Raw genomic sequence first — 16700 nt, 5'->3', positions numbered from 1 at the left:
ACTGGATAACAGAGGTTACCGTGGAGGTGGATGGGAAAGTAATTTAAGTGTTCAGTGCAGGTTGGAAGGGCAGTAGCAGAAAAATGGCCACACAGGGCTGTATTGAGGGAACAGGGGCAGGAACGTGCACAATGGATGGCAAGGAGGTGCAGGGGCAGGATCTGCAAGCTTGGATGGGGGCTGCACAATGCCAGGCCAGGCCCTGCGTCTAAACCCCCCAGTCCCCACCATGTATTGTGATGGGCACCTTACTTAACATTAAAAATAACCCAGAAATGCCCTAAAAAAACAAAGGTTACAGGGACGTTGTAGTTAGGAAATACAATTAGAAAAAACCTTAAAAATTCACTAAAAAACTAAAGGTTACATGGACGTTATAGGTAGGCTCACATTTTAAATGTATAAAACCATAAAAATTCACCTGTTATAGTTCTAGTTATCTCAAGTAACTATACCTCGTGCCTCCACCATGCACAGTTTTTTCATCCAAAAGTTTACTGCAAATATTACATCGATATTATCAAGTATTTTATAATAAATGTCATGAGTGCTGTGATATGTGGGGTAATTAGCAGTGCATGGCAAAGGTACAAGTAATAGTTATGTTTAGCACGAGTTAAACTATGTTCCCAAAGAAAAAATATTTTTTTATTTGCTCAAAACTTGGGTGCTGTTTGACGAGTCTTCAAACAACTTTCCAAAAAAAGGTTGACCCACCTAACCTCCATCCTGTAAAGTTCTGGAGGGATCTATCAAACGGGGGTCGGAGAAAAAGGGAATCCAGCACATTTTCCCACAAGAAGTTTAGACCCAGCTGCAGCCAAAACGGCTGAACGGATTTACACCATATTTGGCAGAAAGCTAAATCTTTATCTAGAAAGTGTGCTTTTGTGATATGGCGTGTTGAAAATTTACCTTTCTGTAGGGATATCCACAGTCATGTTGCATTTCTCCTCCTATATTTTGACCCTTCTTTTGTTGGCTTTAAGACTCTAGGCACTTTACCACTTCTAAACATTGCTAAAGTGCATGTGCTCTAGCCTCTAAAACTTGGCATGGTTGGCATATTTATTTTACCTGTTAGTCCCTTGTAAAGTGGCACACCATATACTCAGGGCCTCTGAATTAAATGTCACTAGTGGGCCTGCAGTACTGATTGTGCCACCCACAGAAGTATCTTTCAAACATGTCTCAGGCCTGCCACTGCAGTGCCTGCATGCACAGTCTATTGCCACATTGACTTGGCAATTCAAACTACTTTCCAAGGCCTAAATTCCCTTTTTACTACACCTAAGTCACCCCTAAGGTAGGCCCTAGATAGCCCCATGGGCAGGGTGCTATGTATGTAAATGGTAGGATGTGTTTTACTTGTTCTAGTAGTGACAAACAGTCTATTTCATGTTTCACTATTGTGAGGGCTGCTCCTCTCATAGGTTAGCATTGAGATTTCCCTTATAAATGTTGAAGTGGTAATTTCTGATCTAAAAGAAGTGGCGTGAGCATGTTTGGCATGTTTTGAATGGTAGTGACAAATCCTGCTTACTGGTGCACCAATTCCCCAAGGCCCAATATATTATATATTTGGGGGATTTTATCTGAGCCATATACCCCGGGTACCTCTTCCCCTGAGCCTGATGTCTGACAGTGTCGCGGGGAACCCATCTTCAGGGGCAGCTGTTGTCACCTGCTTGGGAAAGTGCAGGCAGGGAATAGAAAGCTAAATCCTGCTCATGCTCTCCTGGGCAGAGAACATAGTGTTGCTTCTGTGTGGTGGGAGCAGAAAAAATGAGACGGCAAACCAATGTGGTGTTGTGCCACCGGCACTTAGGATAGGTGCTGACGGAGAGATGGTGGCATTGTGGGGGCCATGGACCTCCAACTGCACCCTGCAAGGGCTCTGACTGTTGTGGTTGCCCTGGTGGGACTGGGACACCCACGAAGAAAAAGGATTGCCAACTCCCTTGGACATTCAAGATCGGTGCCTGCCAAGTGGCCAAAGGGACCACAGACCCACAGGCTTCCCCTGTGGCCGCCAACGTTTTAAAGTTGTTAAATGCCTGATTGAGACCGAGTCATCCACAGGAAAAAATGTATGGCCACCTCCTGCTTTTGAGCAAGTAGGGAGCTGTTATGTCCATAGGGGCTCAGCACAAATACGAAATGAGTGGAGCAGCCACTCATTTCATAATCAATACTCAGGCAGAGGAACACCCCATAATATCTGTGTGGGTTTTATATTGGTATTATTTCTTCCTTGTGGTACCCCCTAGAAAAACATTTTTAAGTGCTGTGGCGGGGGCTGCAGGGAGTGCAGCATCCCCACTAGTAACATTTTAAGCAAAGTTGTAGTAAGCCTATATGGTTTATGACTTTATGACGTTGCTATGTTCTATGGCATCATTGATAACATAAAGAAGAAACCTGAAAATACATCCTTGATGACAACACTGGGCATCGTGGGGGGAATGAGTTATAGATACTTCACTTAACTATGACTGGTGAATCTCAGTGTTTTTTTTAGTTTAAAATGTTTAAAAATGTTGTCTTGTTTTCTTGCCATTTTCCTCTAACTATAGTATCACTTTAACCTTTGGATTTGTCAGTGAATTCCAGAGTGTTTTTTAATATAAAGCTATAACTATAACTAAAAGGGGATGCTGGCCTGGAATCTGATATTTAGAAAAAATGATGAGACTTGAATCAGGACCACCTCATGGTTCTCCCTAATAGTCCACAGAGTGTAAAAATGTGGACCCCACACCCACTACGCAATTCTACGAGTGAATCTGGTATCAGGGAAGATTTCCCCAGTCTCATTGTGTTGCAAGGAGCAAGAAATAAGAAATGTGGGAGCATGATGCGCACCCAAGCAGAACAACACCTCATACCGCATCAAGGTGCAAGGAACAGGCCAGAGATACTCCCGACCTAGGCATGAAAGCGCTGCAGAGTGAAACCTGTCCCTCCATCAGTCAGGCAAGTCCCGCAAACTTCACAGTGAGGCTCCTGGATGGGAATTCTATGGTCTCTAGGAGGCAGCTGCAGAGTGCTTCCAATATTTGCATATGCAATCCAGAATGCCTTAGAACTGTGTTTCAAACTCCCTTAACATTGTGGGAACAACTGTCAAATTTGTCAATAAGATGCATTCTACCTTTATGTTGGCCAGCTCAATACATGGAAGTGCACTTGGCTTAATCATATAATCATGAGGATTTCATCAACAAGCAGTTTTTAGGTATTTTTTGTTTGTTATCTGACATATACTATGCATTCCTGTTGAAGGTAATTGTTTATATCATTATGGCGACTTTGAAAAATATAAATATTATCTCCTAAAGCAGCTGCTTTTGCTTCTGCCTAAGGTATTGGGCATTAATTAAGAAGATAAGTTATAATCAGTCTCTGTGATGTACGTCTTTTAATTATTTTTTACTGAAGTTTCACTGTAGTCTCTTATTTTATGTGAGAAAGTAGCCTCTTTCTAGCCTTGTTACCCCCACTTTTGGCCTGTTTGTGAGTGTATGTCAGGGTGTTTTCACTGTCTCACTGGGATCCTGCTAGCCAGGGCCCAGTGCTCATAGTGAAAACCCTATGTTTTCAGTATGTTTGTTATGTGTCACTGGGACCCTGCTAGTCAGGACCCCAGTGCTCATAAGTTTGTGGCCTATATGTATGTGTTCCCTGTGTGGTGCCTAACTGTCTCACTGAGGCTCTGCTAACCAGAACCTCAGTGGTTATGCTCTCTCATTTCTTTCAAAATTGTCACTAACAGGCTAGTGACCAATTTTACCAATTTACATTGGCTTACTGGAACACCCTTATAATTCCCTAGTATATGGTACTGAGGTACCCAGGGTATTGGGGTTCCAGGAGATCCCTATGGGCTGCAGCATTTCTTTTGCCACCCATAGGGAGCTCTGACAATTCTTACACAGGCCTGCCACTGCAGCCTGAGTGAAATAACGTCCACGTTATTTCACAGCCATTTTACACTGCACTTAAGTAACTTATAAGTCACCTATATGTCTAACCTTTACCTGGTAAAGGTTAGATGCAAAGTTACTTAGTGTGAGGGCACCCTGGCACTAGCCAAGGTGCCCCCACATTGTTCAGAGCCAATTCCCTGAACTTTGTGAGTGCGGGGACACCATTACACGCGTGCACTACATATAGGTCACTACCTATATGTAGCTTCACAATGGTAACTCCGAATATGGCCATGTAACATGTCTATGATCATGGAATTGCCCCCTCTATGCCATCCTGGCATAGTTGGCACAATCCCATGATCCCAGTGGTCTGTAGCACAGACCCTGGTACTGCCAAACTGCCCTTCCTGGGGTTTCACTGCAGCTGCTGCTGCTGCCAACCCCTCAGACAGGCATCTGCCCTCCTGGGGTCCAGCCAGGCCTGGCCCAGGATGGCAGAACAAAGAACTTCCTCTGAGAGAGGGTGTGACACCCTCTCCCTTTGGAAAATGGTGTGAAGGCAGGGGAGGAGTAGCCTCCCCCAGCCTCTGGAAATGCTTTGTTGGGCACAGATGTGCCCAATTCTGCATAAGCCAGTCTACACCGGTTCAGGGGACCCCTTAGCCCTGCTCTGGCGCGAAACTGGACAAAGGAAAGGGGAGTGACCACTCCCCTGACCTGCACCTCCCCTGGGAGGTGTCCAGAGCTCCTCCAGTGTGCTCCAGACCTCTGCCATCTTGGAAACAGAGGTGCTGCTGGCACACTGGACTGCTCTGAGTGGCCAGTGCCACCAGGTGACGTCAGAGACTCCTTGTGATAGGCTCCTTCAGGTGTTGCTAGCCTATCCTCTCTCCTAAGTAGCCAAACCCTCTTTTCTGGCTATTTAGGGTCTCTGTCTCTGGGGAAACTTTAGATAACGAATGCAAGAGCTCAGCCGAGTTCCTCTGCATCTCTCTCTTCACCTTCTGATAAGGAATCGACTGCTGACCGCGCTGGAAGCCTGCAAAACTGCAACAAAGTAGCTAAGACGACTACTGCAACTCTGTAACGCTGATCCTGCCGCCTTCTCGACTGTTTTCCTGTTTGTGCATGCTGTGGGGGTAGTCTGCCTCCTCTCTGCACCAGAAGCTCCGAAGAAATCTCCCGTGGGTCGACGGAATCTTCCCCCTGCAACCGCAGGCACCAAAAAGCTGCATTACCGGTCCCTTGGGTCTCCTCTCAGCACGACGAGCGAGGTCCCTCGAATCCAGCAACTCTGTCCAAGTGGCCCCCACAGTCCAGTGACTCTTCAGTCCAAGTTTGGTGGAGGTAAGTCTTTGCCTCACCTCGCTAGACTGCATTGCTGGGAACCACGACTTTTGCAGCTACTCTGGCCTCCGTGCACTTCCGGCGGAAATCCGTTGTGCACAGTCCAGCCTGGGTCCACGGCACTCTAACCTGCATTGCACGACCTCCTAAGTTGTTCTCCGGCGACGTGGGACTTCTTTGTGCGACTTCGGGTGAGCACCATTTCACGCATCCTTGTAGTGCCTGTTTCTGGCACTTCTCCGGGTGCTACCTGCTGCTGATAGGGCTCCTTGTTTTGCTCGACGTCCCCTCTCTCTCCTGGTCCAAGTTGCGACCTCCTGGTCCCTCCAGGGCCACAGCAGCGTCCAAAAACGCTAACCAAACAATTTGCAGCTAGCAAGGCTTGTTGGCGTTCTTTTGGCGGGAAAATACTTCTGCACGACTCTCCACGGCGAGAGGGATCCGTCCACCAAAGGGGAAGTCTCTAGCCCTTTTCGTTCCTGCAGAAACCTCAGCTTCTTCTGTCCAGTAGAAGCTTCTTTGCACCCACAGCTGGCATTTCCTGGGCATCTGCCCATCTCCGACTTGCTTGTGACTTTTGGACTTGGTCCTCTTGTTCCACAGGTACCCTAGATTGGAAATCCACAGTTGTTGCATTGTTGGTTTGTGTCTTTCCTGCATTATTCCTTTAACACGACTTCTTTGTCCTTAGGGGAACTTTAGTGCACTTTGCACTCACTTTTCAGGGTCTTGGGGAGGGTTATTTTTCTAACTCTCACTATTTTCTAATAGTCCCAGCGACCCTCTACAAGGTCACATAGGTTTGGGGTCCATTCGTGGTTCGCATTCCACTTTTGGAGTATATGGTTTGTGTTGCCCCTATCCCTATGTTTCCCCATTGCATCCTATTGTAACTATACATTGTTTGCACTGTTTTCTAAGACTATACTGCATATTTTTGCTATTGTGTATATATATCTTGTGTATATTTCCTATCCTCTCACTGAGGGTACACTCTAAGATACTTTGGCATATTGTCATAAAAATAAAGTACCTTTATTTTTAGTATAACTGTGTATTGTGTTTTCTTATGATATTGTGCAAGTGACACTTGTGGTACTGTAGTAGCTTCACACGTCTCCTAGTTCAGCCTAAGCTGCTCTGCTAAGCTACCATTATCTATCAGCCTAAACTATAAACTATATATTATTACGTTTATGTTCACTACTGTGCAAATGATTGCTTCGTTAATCTAATAAAATTAGCCTCTGCGACTAACCATGCTTTAATTTTTGTGTTAAATTAGAGCTGGTGTTTGGTGCAAAGTAATTACTTGACAATTGTTATTTTGTCCATTTGACTAATGAAGAGCCTTACCTGAGATGTGCCAGTGTTTACTAGAGTTTGTGTGAAATGTGAAGATATACAGAAATATACATAAACTACAATGTTGCGATTTGTACGCATTATTTGTGTTTGTCATACAGTTCATTTTACTTGCACAAACAGACAAATGTATCTTATACAAAAATACCAAATCTTCGTCAACCACATTGAATGAGCACTTTCTTATTATTAATGACGAAAACATCACTTTTACTAATGAGGAGAATTATCCTCTATAAATGTGCTCAGTGCTATGGATATTACTGCTAATGGCTGTCATGGCTTGTGTTTCATGTTAATGCAGGCAGATAATCAGGGAAGGAGCACACCGAAGGACCGGGACTATTGCCAGACTATGATCACACTCCAGTGACTGCGAAGTCCCCTTTATTTTGATTAGTCCTTTCTTAATGTTTGATGGTCTGAATGACTCAGCATGATAAGCAATACTATGTGTCTCCATGGAGCACTTAACAGTGACCTGGTTCTCTGGGTGTTTTGCCAGCTGACGTGGCTCCATATGTTTTCTGCATTGCCCCGTGCAGGCGCAGTCAACTTGTTTCTGACAGCAGTGCCTTTATCAAGCACTTCATCTTCACTAAACAACTCTCATCGCTATAAAGGTTAGGATTTCGGGTAAGAGCCGTGTCTATTGCAAAATTCAGACGTTCATTAAGGACTTAGACAGTTCACCCTAAACCCCCAAGGTAGGTTCAACAGTTCATTTTGCTTTTGTGTTTAATGAACATTAAGGAAAAGAGTATACTATAATGTAAATGTCCCAAAATGCAGCTGTAATTTTTAAGTTTAGTTGGACAGGGCAGCTGTCCGCAAAACGTATTGTTACCAATTCTTTTAAAGACAAATAGAATAGAATATGGCTCTACCCAGGCAGTATTTTTGTCTGACATAATTCTGTTGACTCCTTGTGTATCACTCCACCTTCCATGAAATGCTTACATTAGAATGCATGTGGGACTATTTTACATCTGAGGAATGCACCCATTTTTCACGCTGTTTGTCACATTCAATTGTTTATCTCCTGCAAAAAGTCTATACAGATTTCAGTCCTTTTTGCTACTTATTCAGAGCATGGGCAAGGCCAAAAGGGCAAGCATTAACGTGATAAGCAACATTTCTGCCTGAAACAGATGCTAACCGCATTTTTGAAGGCTGGTGCTTAGATAAGATTGCATACTAACCACAGACCTTTTGACTTTGACAGTACGTGTTAGATTTTACCATCAATCAGAAGCCAGAGAAGGGCAAAGAGAATTAGGAGCATGAAAAACACAAAAAGTATAATAATGAAATTATTCTTAAAAATGTGTATAGCTAGGCCAAACCCTGGCAAACGATACATACACCACTGCTAGCTCTGTTCAAAGTGGCACACTCAGGAGTGGTTCCATAGTATATTCCGGAAGTCCCTCCCATTTTTACACAAAAATAGATACTTCCATTTTTAAAGTTGAGCCTACGAGAGCATGGGCATGCATCTCGCTTGCGAGACACTGTTGCATACAAAAAGGGCTTGGAGCCCGCTCATTGCTGTACCATTTGTTGGCTCCACATCATTTATCTTTGTAGCCTCATTAATTGACTAAAACAGTTGAAAAGTCATTTCTGTTCCTCTCTGTGGAGCAGGGACCAAGCACATATTGATTTAAGTTAATCTGTTCCCATCCGCTCCTCCAGACATGATTGAGGTACGGTTTTTCTTTACTGATCCTTGCCCCACCTTGCTCCTTTATTGTTGCTTGCTTTTTTTTGCTTTTTGCAGACTTGAACAGACTTGAAGAGCACAAACTGACCTGTACCTATTGTAGCTTACATAAGCACCGGTCAAGCAGCCATGCAAGCACTGATTTTTCAATTTAACACTGCACTCTTTTTTTAATTTGTTGCAGTCTATTAAAACTCAACCAGTAGGTATTGCAGCTCTTTTCATGAACCCTAGTTACACTGCAGAAGGTCACATTAATGTTCTGTTTTATGCACGGTCACATGAAGTGATCTGCTCAGAATGGACAAGAGATAAACCTGTTTGTCCTGGTTCCCAAGTCAGCATTTCTGGCAATAACGCCACATCCTCTGTCATTTAATACATCTTCTATCTCAACCGATTGCCATGCTTTGAACATTGTGAACGGTCCCTGGCAATGGGTGATGTGTTCCTAGCAATAAATGCAGATTAGGCAGCTAATGTAGCAACCTGATTCCCAATTTCCCTCTCCTGTTTCCAATCCTACGAGGAGCAGAGCAGTAGGGGCAGAGGGAGGGGCAGGCAGCAGCCCACAGTCTGCACTGCACATAGCCACAGCATGAAAAACATGCACAGGCCAAGGCAATATTCTCACCTATATGAGATCTGTTGGCTTTATCAATGTTTTTTCTCTGTGTTGCACAGAGGCTGATCTGTCATGCAACATGACGAACAAATATTGCCAAAGGCAATAGATCCCGTTTTTACTATATTCGGTAGAATAAGGAAAGGTGTGGGTGGCATTTGAAGGAAGCAAACATTTGGTTTGTGATGAGCGGTAATAAGGATTAGGATAAGAGAGTTGCAGAGTTTTCAAGCATTTCTTTCCTTTGTGAATATTTAGGGAGTCCTTTAGCACTGCATGACAGCGAGGCACCCTACAAAAGTGTTGAATGCTCTGTTCACTTAGTGCATCAATGGAGTGTATGGGATAATGACTAGGGCATCCTGTCTCAATGTAATGATAAAGTTCAGTAACCCTAGTCTCATATGGTTGCTGACTTTGAATCTCTTTAGATGCAACACTTTGCCCCTTAATGAAGAGAAAAAATGAGCAACCAACGGGTACACAGATTAGAACTTGTTCTGTCCCAGGCTTCTTATCATTGATGCACTTCCTTTTAGGAGGTGCCTACTAGTTTGGATATAGAATGTATTCAAACCGAATAGATCTATGTAGTGTAATATCGGAAAGGACTTTCTTTGTTGCTACTCTAGCTAAGGAGTTTCCTAGCACACTGTGGCTTACTTGTTCTCTGAGCGCGGGCTTAGAGGCAAAGTGATTCCGTAATTTGCATGGGACCATGCCCAGATGCAAATGAGGGAAAACCATCTAAAGTTAGCGTTGGTGCTACATGTGCGACAGAGCTAAATGTATTACAGAAGAGGCTGCAGAAGTGCCTGGGGCCTGTAAATCAAATGCTGATAATGGACCTGCAGCACTGGTTGTGCCACCCACATTAGCAGACCTGTAAACATGGCTCAGACCTGCCACTGCTTTGTCTGTGTGTGCAGTTTTAAACTACCAATTCAATTTGGTAAATGTACACACTTGCCAGGCCTAAACCTTCCCTTTCACTACATGTAAGACACCCCTAACGTAGGCTCTAGGTAGCCCTATGGGCAGGGTGCAGTGTGTGTTAAAGGTGGGACATGTACTGATGTGTGTTACATGTCCTAACAGTGAAATACTGCCAAATTCGGTTTTCACTTTTGCACGGCCTATCTCTCTCACAGGTTAACATGGGGCTGCCTGTACATAACTTTAAAGTGCAACTTCCCTTTGAGAGCAGATAGAAATTTGGAGTTTAGGGTCTCTGAACTCACAATTTAAAAATACATCTTTTAGTGAAGTTGTTTTTTAGATTGTTAGTTTGAAAATGCCACTTTTAGAAAGTAGCCATTTTCCTGCTTAAACCATTCTGTGACTCTGCCTGTTTGTGGATTCCCTGTCTGGGTTAGTTTGATAGTTGGGCTGTTGTGAATTCCCTCTAGACAGTGACATAAAGGGGTCTGGGGTGTAACCTGCATATCCTGATGGGCCACCTGAGCTAGAGAGGAGGGAGCAGTGGTCACTCTCACCTGAAAGGGCTATGCCTGTCCTCACACAATGCAGACTCCAACCCGCATGTGTGTGTCTGGGTCCTGGCCTGGACAAGGAAGGATCTTATCAACACTTGAGACTTTGCTATGAAGTTTGCTAACTTCAAAGGCAGAAAAGGGTATAAGTATTTGACCCAAACCCCCAGACTTTTAGAATCTTTCTGGAGTTCAGAGGAACCTCTGCCAGGAGAATAGTTGAAGAGCTGAAGGAGTAGTACTGTACCTTTGATGTGTTGCTTCGCTGGACCGGTCTGCAGTTGCTGCTTTTGCCTGAAAAGAGTGCAAAGGGTGACTTTTGCTGTGTATCCTGCTTGAGAAAGTTCTCCAAGGGCTCGGAGTAGAGCTTGCCTCTGGTAGAAGTCTCAGGGACATCAAAGACTTCAGTTTCCTCGACCTGCAGCACTGGGAACTGTGTGTTTTGTGCTGTTCAAGAGGAGAAACTACTGCTACGCCACCAACAATGCCGCTGGCCTGCACCATAACCTTCCAACGCCACATCGCAAACCTGGTATCACCGAAGCCGTCATCGGAAGACTTCACGAGCTGCTGCTCGCACTATGACCTGTGGGCACCGCACTCCAGCATTGCCTGCTCCCACAGCAGCCTGGGCATCCTCGACAATGCCGCTCCTGCTGACACCGGCACCACTGCCTGTACTGTGGCCTGTGAACACCGCTTGGGAGGAGCACGAAGCACTGTCCTGTCCTGCACCGCAGCACCGGCCCACCAATGCCAGCACCAACCATTGACTCCAGTGTCATCACCAGGCATCCCTGCCTGCACCGTGGCCTGTGGACACCGCTCGTCAAGGTCACAAAGCACCCTCCCATCCTGCATCACCAGGGTGGGCCTACCAATGACCACACTCCCACAATGACGATGCCCCTGCCTGCACCGTTACCTGGTAACACCGCACGTTGCACAGCATCACATCGCAGCCCCGGACTCACTAACGCCGCTGTATGCCGTCACTGAGCCGCTACCTGCATCGTGAACTGTGGATACCGCACATCACATTGTCCCGCTTTACACCGCAGCCCCGTCGCTATCCATGCCAGCGCTCCTGACGTTATCATCCCAGAGTATGATCTGCAATGCGTGTGACTTCAAGGGCCCGATGAACCCCGCACCGACTCCGGAACTGACACCGCGACGTCAGCGACGCCTTCCTCCCAATCTCATCTCAAGGATCATGACACCCTGCAATTCCAAAAGTACTGTGTCCCGACACCATAGCTGGGCCGCAATGCCACGGCAGGCCTGAGATGTTGGTTTTGTTGATCACGATGCAGTGATAGCCCCAGGTGGAGCTATCAACTTCAATTAACTGTATTTTTAAGTTAAACTTGCAGAATTCATATTTTTATTACTGTATGTTGGATTTTTAACATATTCAGTCTTGTTTTATATAGATAAATATTGACTATTTTTCTAAAACTGCTGTGGTGTCCTTTTGTAGTGTTTTCACTGTGTTACTCTGTGCTATGTGCAAATGCTTTACACATTGCTTCCAATCTAAGCCTGGCTTCTCGTGCCAAGCTACGAATGGGATAGGCAGGGGTTATCTGAGTGGGTATCTCCCTTATCCTGACTAGAATGAGGTTCCCTACTTGGACAGGGTGCAAGCCGACTGCCAACTAGGGACCCCATTTTGAACTCTGTTTGAGACCTTGCCTGTATTCAAGCAATCTTTAATCCCATCCTCATCCCAGTCCACAATATGAGCTTTAGTCCTACAGAGAAACAGAATTCATCTATACTAGAAAAGATTGATTTAGTCCCTACTAATATGTCTGTCAGCCCACTTCCTGTCTTGAGATCAATAAAGGAGAATCCAACTCTTCACACATCCTGATTTTTTTTTTTTGTCAGGAAGACCACCTATAAGATAATTGCTATTGTTTTGAAGTTATTTTCTTGCTAATTATAAAGTATTTTATGTTCATTTTTCCTACAGGTTTCAGCAAGGCTTGCTTTATTGGCCTTCCTCTGGCCCTTTCTTCTTCTAAGTAACTTTTAGCTTGAGAGCACGGATCCTTTTTATGGTCCGATTTATTTTTTGATTCAATATTCATCAATTTCTTGAAGTACCTTCCTCACCTTGCCAGTTAGCAAGGGCAGCATTATGTATGCTAAATATTTTATTGCCTGATTTGTGGAACTTCATTGCCTGGTTCCAAGATGTCCTGAAAGTCTTCAAATGTTATGCAGATCATTTCCTGTGGAATTAATGTAAGTAATAAGTGGCTGTCCGCATTCTGTGATGTTGTTCTCAAATCTCTCTGGTTTATAGCCATACCGCCATGAAAAGCATTTGATCTCATTTGACATCTTAAATTAAGCAGGGTTGGGCCTGTCAATGGAGAAGCACACCAGCAAATGAAAAAACTTTGAGGTTGAGTCTTCTGGGGAAGAAGCTTCTCAGTTTTTTGGATGTGCCTGATCAGAACTAGTTAAACTTAATTTAATCCATGATTAATAAAGTGTTGGCTCTGCTTTCAACTCTAGAGAAGGTCCTGTCTCAAAGAATAAAAAAGGGTCCTACCTGAATCCAGACACTGCGGTTTCTGAGGAGGAGGAAGTGGACCAAAAAGAAAGTTCTGCTCAAGGAACTGACTAAGGGCCTGATTTAGATCTTGGTGGACGGGGTTACTCTGTCACAAACGTGATAGATATCCCATCCGCTGTATTACGACTCTGTGATATCCTAAGGAAATCGTAATACGGGGGACGGAATACTAGTCACATTTGTGACAGAGTAATCTGTCGGCAAAGTTCTAAATCAGACCCTGACTGAGAGGATGCATCCTTACCTGAAACATCCATACAGAATGAAGATTATTCTTTTGACCATTACAGACATAAGGAACCTGAGTTTTTAGAAGTTCATAAGACCATAATAAGGTTGATTGGCTTATGGCCGCCATCTCTATTAGTAGAGCTAATTTTGGTGGATACTGCACTTTCTTATGCAACCAGTAAAAAGGTAGAGGGGGCTCTGAAGAGGGTCTACACTGCTTCTAATTTTTCTGAAGAGCTGGCACCTATGCTACTTTTACAGTGCAGTCACTCCTTCACAACTTCCAAGCTTTGGCAGAGAAGCTGCAACAGAGAGATGAGTGTGCTACCAGGCTTTCGTTAATAGAACAAGTCAGATTTTCATCTGGTATCTCCTTCAACAATCTATGTGCAGCTGCCTATGCTTCAGTATATACCAATTCTCTCAGAAGATATTTATGGATTTATGGATGAAAACTTGGAAGGCTGATATCTCCCACAAGCGTATGCAACACCACCATTTCTTCAATGTTAGCGCGCTTTTTGTCCAATCAACTGTCCGGGTCTGTTGAAGGTAGTCCAAAACGTACTCTAAATAATTTCTGACCCAGGTGAATAAGAGCACCAGGGATGTTATCTCTTGATGTTCCTGGTCCGAAAGACTTCAGGAACCTTTCAACCCACACTGGATTTAAAGAAGACACATGCTTTCATTCCTTATCAGAGGTTCGAAATGATGACTTTCTAGAACATCCTTTCTGTGGTAAGCCTAGGAATAAACTTGACCTCACTGGATTTGCTGGAGACTTATCTGCACATACCCACATGTCCAGATTCCATTACATTCCTAACTTTTTTTGTAATGGCTTCTGCCCCGAGAATGTTTACAAAAACTCTGGGTCCTCATGTGGGTAACTTAGATTCTCAAGTTCTGGTTCTGTTGTCATTCCTTGATAATGAGCAAATCTGTGATTCTTCTTTCTCCAAGAGTCTGGAAGCAATAAACCTGGTTTGTGAGACCTGCTTAAGAACCTTATTTAGGTAAGATAGACAAGAATTCATGCACATTGGGCCATTTGTCCCTGCACCTATGGGTATTGTTATAGAACCATGTGTGTATTTACAAGCAACAAGCAGCCTCCTTGGTGTGACGTGTGATGTAAGACTGGAGTGGGGTCTCGTTTAATTATGCACGAGTGTGCATGTTTTTGATTTAAGCATGAGTGGGGTATAGTGCCCACCAGAGTTTAAGTCCAGAGTAAATGAATATCTAAGAGCTACTGAAAGTGGTTGAGCCCACCCTAGTGGTACTGTCCTATCAGGGTGAGAAAAATAACAATGATGAAGCAGGTCACCAAACATGTGTGATGTTTTGTTCTTAATATTTGTAGGTTTCGCTTGCACAGCACTTGCCCTGTGCTTGCAAAGTCTTATGTTACAAAAACAAATCTTTACAGGGACTTAGAACCCATCCGTACTTCACCCCTTACTTACCTGAACTTCCAGTTTGTTCATTCAAACGTCGCTTTAAAGCTGCATGAATTTACTTGCTTTTTATTGGCTGGCAAGTCAATTACCGCTCTTCTGGTCTGCTTTTCAGTTCTGTTCAGTCACGTAGAGCGTAGTGACAAGTCGGGTAGCGGGGTCCACATTGGAATGGTCGAATGATCTAGCAGTGAGAGCTAATTAGTATTAGCTACAGAAGTATAGATATGCACGAGAATGTAAGAAACAAGGTTGTAAAGCACAAAATTATAGAAACAATTAAAATCAGAAGAGGAATCCAAGTAAATGGAAAAAAGGGAGAGAAAAAATAAATAAGTAAACATAATCTAAACAGTGATTAAAGTAAACTTATTTTTTGCAAATAAAGGAGGGAACTGAGGAAGACCAGAAGGGCTACAGTATACATAGAAACAATGAATACCAAATACATACAACAGTAAGATTGAAACTGGGTGTGCACATGCACGCAGAAAAAATTAACATAATTAGAGAATTTTGTTGTTGGAAACATTTAAACATAACAGATTTAATAGTGCTAATGTTGGGTAAACTTTTCATAAAAATACATGTAAGTCCTTATGAATGTTAAGGCCTTTTTCCACGGCCCTAAGTTTAATGATCCATCTACTTTCAAGACGTCTAAGAGACGTGGTCCTGTCGCCACCTCTAGGCTGACTGCTTATTGTGTCGATGCATTGTATTTTGATGCCCAGGATTTCTCTTTGACCGTGAGCATTGTTGTAATGTGTGGCAAAAGGGTAGTTAGTGATCAGTGCACATAATACCCTTGGTGGTTGGGTATTGTTACTAGGTTCAGCTCCGACGAGAATTCTAGGGTTTTTTGGACTTACTAATCAGTCATTATTTCTTGTACAGATGTTCGAATACTAGGCATTAACCACTGTTCTGTTTCCATATATGTAAGCATGTCAGCCATCTTGCAATGGAGTATCGAGTGCAGATGTAAAGCAAGCAGCGACTAGGCTCATTGTGTTGTGTTTTTCACTACTTAATTACATTTCTGATGAAGAACAGTTGTAAATATTAATATTGTTTGTGTGTTTGTTTCTTAGATTACCAATCCCTCATTTGTAATGAAAAGCAATTTGTATATTGGGCGATGTTTTATTTCAAATTGTTATTCTTTCAGTAATTTATTAACAGGCATTCACAAGTGCAGTTATCTTTCAAGCCAAAAGTTGTCAGAACTCCTCTAACCACCGGATTATGCTATATTTTACTACTAATCAGGCTGTCACAAATACAGTTACCTTGCAGGCATTAGTATCATGATTTGAATGATGCAGCAGGAGCAGTGGCACCGGAGCCACATTGTGTCAGAACCCCTCTAAACCCTGATTATAGCTAAATGTTGCTACAAACAATCTGTCACAAGTACAGTTATCTAGCAGACACTAGGGGCATGATTTCAATGGTGCAGCAGGTGCTGTGGCGCTGGTGCCAAAAGCTCTAGACACCAAATATTGTTATATGTTACTGCTAAACAGTTACTCACAAGTGCAGTTACCTTGCAGGCAATAGGGTCATGATTTGAATGGTGCAGCAGGTGCAGTGACACCAGGCCCATAAGTTGTCAGAACTCTTCTAATACACCTAATATTGCTAGATTTTACTACTGAACAGGCAGTCACAAGTGCAGTTATCTTGCAGACACTAGCTCATGGTTTTAATGGTGCAGCAGGTGCAGTGGCACTGGTGCCACACAATGTCAGAACCCCTCTAAACACAGATTATTGCTACATTTTACTACTAAACAGGTAGTCACAAGTGCAGTTACCGTGCAGGTATGAGGGTCATGATTTGAATGGTGAGCAGGTGCAGTGACACCATGCCCAAAATCTCTAGGAATCCTACTAAACACAAATTATTACTAAATTCTACTT

The sequence above is a fragment of the Pleurodeles waltl genome, chromosome 12 (genome assembly GCF_031143425.1).
Source record: "Pleurodeles waltl isolate 20211129_DDA chromosome 12, aPleWal1.hap1.20221129, whole genome shotgun sequence".
Taxonomy (NCBI): Eukaryota; Metazoa; Chordata; class Amphibia; order Caudata; family Salamandridae; genus Pleurodeles; species Pleurodeles waltl.
Note: the sequence above shows the minus strand (reverse complement) of the source record.